General features: G+C 38.5%; 1 non-coding gene across 1 annotated transcript; it reads left to right on the forward strand.

The window, feature by feature from the left end:
- On the forward strand, window positions 1-106 carry LOC147920845 (small nucleolar RNA R71). Its single transcript, XR_015591883.1, has one exon. It is a non-coding gene; the product is annotated as a small nucleolar RNA R71 (small nucleolar RNA).
- The last annotated feature ends 4,293 nt before the right edge of the window (window positions 107-4,399 follow it).

The following is a 4,399-nucleotide window of genomic DNA, read 5'->3' on the forward strand; positions in this document are numbered from 1 at the left end:
AATCCATGATGTGGGCATTGTGTCTGGTAGCCTTTGAAGCGCTCCCATGCTTCACTGAAAGATTCACCATTCTGTTGGAGAAATCCTGAAATTGCATTCCTCAAATGTGCAGTCCTTGAACTAGTGAAGTATTTTGAAAGGAAGAATTTCTTACAATCAACCCAAGAGGTGATTTTTCCAGAATGTAGAGTCTTCTCCCACTGATGTGCTTTATCTCCTAGAGAAAAAGGACACAACCTCAGCTTCAAGGCATCCTCACTAACTCCATTTATATTGGTAAGGCTACAGAGCCTATCAAACTCATCAAGGTGTGCAAGTGGGTCTTCAGTAGGCAGGCCATGAAATCTGCTGCTCTTAACCATTGAGATCAGACTAGTCTTGATTGTGAAGGTTGTGTTGTGGATAGGAGGAGGCACTATCCCATATCTCTGAGTATGAGTAGTGGGAGCGTCACTATCACCAATCTTCCTTCTCCTTTGAGGTTCATGCAGATTCTGTGGAAGTTCCATTTCCACCTCTTTTTCTGCTTTTTTTAGACTCTGAGCAGGTGCTCGACCAGGTGCTCGAACAACCACTCGACCGTTTGCTTTGAGGTACTCGGCCGAGTGCCTAGTCGAGTGGTACCTGAGAATCAAAACACAACACCAGAACAAGAGAGAGGTGAGTAATAGAATCAAAAGTAACATAGCTTAATCTTGAAACAATGAAATCTCAACTGGAACATATAAACACCCTAATGGCAACGACGCCAATTGAAACATGGATTTTTCTATCTTAACCTATGAATGAATGAATGATGACATGCAAACAAACAGACTTAGGCTAAGATGATCAAAATGTATGTAAGGTGTTTCAATACCCTTATGATGTTGTAGCATAAAGGATGTCAATCCATAAAGAGTGTGATATGTAAGCAGTCAAGATGTGATCAATGCATTCAAGTTAAGCCAAATATCAAGTTGATTTGTTTCTAACAACCTAATGACAATAATGAAATGCAATGAACTAAGGCAACTTAAGACAATACTAATGCTGAATTAAATTGTAGAACAAGTGCAATAAACAAGACTAAGCAGAATTAACTAATAAGCAGAAGAAAACATGAACAGAACAATGCATAAGCAAGAAAGTAAAATGGAGCTCGACCTAGCACTCAGTCGAGTGCATGGTCGAGTTGACAAGCGAATGAACAGAAACAGAACAAATAATGAAAACAGAGCAAACAACAAGCAATTAACAATACTTAAACAGGGAAATCAATAAACAAAGAAAATCCTAAGGATGGATTCATAGGATGGACTCAAGATATGACTATCTAAATTGGTCAACAAACCTCAATCAACAATGAGCTATCTCTAGACAATGATCTTCTAATACATGTTAATCCATTCTCATGACAATAACAATCAAGCCAAGATACTTCTTAGACCTAGTTCTCACTAGCTATTACATATCAAAGCAGGCATTAAAACCCAGATCATCAATGTCAAAAATCACTTTAAACATCTAATCTCTTAGCATGCTTCATAATAATCTCTAGCATTAGCCTTATCTAACAACTTAGACATTGGTGTGATGCTAAGAAGCTTAAGATCTATCCTTACCCTCTCGGTATAAGAATAGCATAGAGCATATCTAATCTAGAAGAGATATATAACAATCAAGCTTGACCAATCTAAACAACTATAACCTTTACCCAGCCTAATCCATCCCTAAGATCCTAAGCCACTAATAAGATCTAAAAATCATCATGAAGAACACAAACCCAGAAATTAATGAAACTATCATGATTAGAAAGATGAGATAAAGATGAACAATATTGAACAAAGAAGTGAAAGCAAATATTCAACATATTCAAAGTTATGAAGGTTACAAATCTATGAAAATCTAGAGAAAAGATAAGAGATGATGCAATAAAGTAAAAGAAGCTAAAAATGGAAAAAACTAGGTTATGAGGTGTCTACATGGTCTCCAAGGTCTCTCTTCTTCGGCCACAAGTGCCAGCACATATATATAGTAAAGAGAGAGAAGCCCTAGTTAGCTAGAGGACAAAACAGAGAGATAGCGGTCAGCTCGACCATGTGCTCGGTCGAGTGCATGGTCGAGTGGTATGTCCGTCAAGTAGCTTCAGTCTTCGATCTGGGATGATATTTATTCAGTAAAATCCGTATTACTCTGTCACAACACCTCCGATTGACTTGAAACCACCGGCATTAGAAACTTAAAGAAATTTCCTACAACTCTAGTGAAGGATGCGGAAGCTGAATCGCAACGGAAGATCTTCATTCGGATCGATCTTTGAGGAGCTCAATATGCATCCGACCGAGTACTCGACCGTGTGCATGATCCAGTGCTGTGGTCGAGTGGACTTCCGAACCTTCCTGATACTCCCTATCCTCTTGTTTAGCTCCAGAAATAACAGCAAGTCCTTCCTTACCCTTTTAGAGCTCCATAATACCTAATAATACTCCAAATGCATAAATGTATGCAATGCATGCTTCTAAACATCCTAAATGCATAGTTGGACAGAAATGGTGATAAATACTAAGGAATCACTTCTATATGATGCAAAACATGAACTAAACAAGACCTAAAATATGGTAAAATATAGTGACATCATTTACCAAGGAAGAGGGCGTGAAAACTCTTCAAGAGAGATGGTAGAGTGTTACAAATGTCACAAGAAGGGACATTACAAGCAGAATGAGAATGAAGCACCTGTGCCACCCCATTCTCCTGAAAACAACGAAGAAGAAGAGGGTGGAGAAGTGGATATTCAGAAAACCAGTCCCAATCAAACACCAATAGCTCATTGGACAAAACAAAATCGCCAAGCACCTGTGTGGATAAAAGACTATTATGTCACAGGAAATGTAGGAAATGCAGGATTTGTGATTTCAGAAGAAGGTGAAAATAACATTTTGGCCATGTTTATTGCATATGATGATCCATATCGTTTTGAGGATGCAGTGCAGCAAGACGTATGGAAAAAGGCCATGGAAGCTGAAATCAAAGCCATTGAAGAAAACAACATTTGGGAGCTGATGGATCTACCGCACAGAGCAAAAGTACTTGGTGTCAAATGGTGTATAAAATGAAGTTCAATGAGGTAGATAAGTTCATGACATGATTGGTGGCTAAAGGGTATCATCAGAAGTATGGAGTGTCATGAGGTTTTTGCTTTGGTTGCTCGATGGAATACAATCAGATAGATTCTTGCTTTGGCTGCGGAGAACAATTGGGGAGTGTTTCAACTTGATGTGAAAAGTGCTTTTCTACTTGGAGAGTTGGATGAAGAGATCTGTGTAGAACAGCCAAAGGGATTTGTAGTTGAAGATGAATCCAATAAAGTATACAAGTTGAGGAAGACATTGTACGGGCTCATACAAGCACCAAGAGCTTGGTACAGTTGGATTGAGAGCTACTTTCTAAAGGAGAAGTTTGAGAAAGCTCTTTGATGGTACACGCTCTTTGTGAAGAAAGAAGAAGATAACATCCTAATAGTAAACTTGTATGTCGATGATCTGATTTACACAGGAAATTCACTCACAATGCTAGAAGAGTTCAAGAAATCAATGATGAGAGAGTTCTCCATGACTGATCTCGGACCATGACTGATCTCGGAAAGATAAAATAATTCCTAGGTGTTGAATTTATTCAAGATGAAAGGGGTATCTTCATCAATCAACATAAATATGCTGAAGAACTGTTGGTGAAGTATGGGATGGAGAAATGCAATGATGTGAAGAATCCGATTGTACCTGAAACCATTTTGTCAAGAGTGGGAGTTGGAGAAGCTGTTGATCCCACAACATTCAAACAACTTGTGGGGAGTTTAACGCCCCTGAACCGTCCTATAGCCGGACGAGCCAACGGATAGCCACGGGACGCTACGATAGGAACTACACCGGGTGGTCTAGTCGAGGGACGGAAGCTACAGCTTCCCGACCGGTCCTCAATGGATGCAATTCCACCTGCGACCAAGGCTGCTTAGGCTTTGCAACCCTCGCGTCCTGGTGCGTTGTGTTGGCCCGGATAAGGCCAAGTATCAAATTTACTTGTCATACTATATTATGACCCGCGGTACACCGCGAGAAAGTTTCTTTTTATTTTTTTTGTTAATGTACTATTTTAATACTAATTTTGCTAATGTACTCTTTTGTTAATTTTAGTGATTTAGTATATAATTCGTGGTATACCGCACAATAATTTTTGTTTAGTACAATCTTAATTAAATCAGTTTGATTCGACATATTTTATTTTGGTGTTGTTATAATAGTAAATTAAGGATTTAACCTGTATTGAAGTATCATATTAATGATATTTTATTTTTTTGTATTATCAATTCAACCATGTAATGTCATATAACCCGTCATGTAATATAACTCGTTTGTGTTAT

Source organism: Camelina sativa, chromosome 19 (genome assembly GCF_030686135.1).
Source record: "Camelina sativa cultivar CO46 ecotype springtype chromosome 19, ASM3068613v1".
Lineage (NCBI taxonomy): Eukaryota > Viridiplantae > Streptophyta > Magnoliopsida > Brassicales > Brassicaceae > Camelina > Camelina sativa.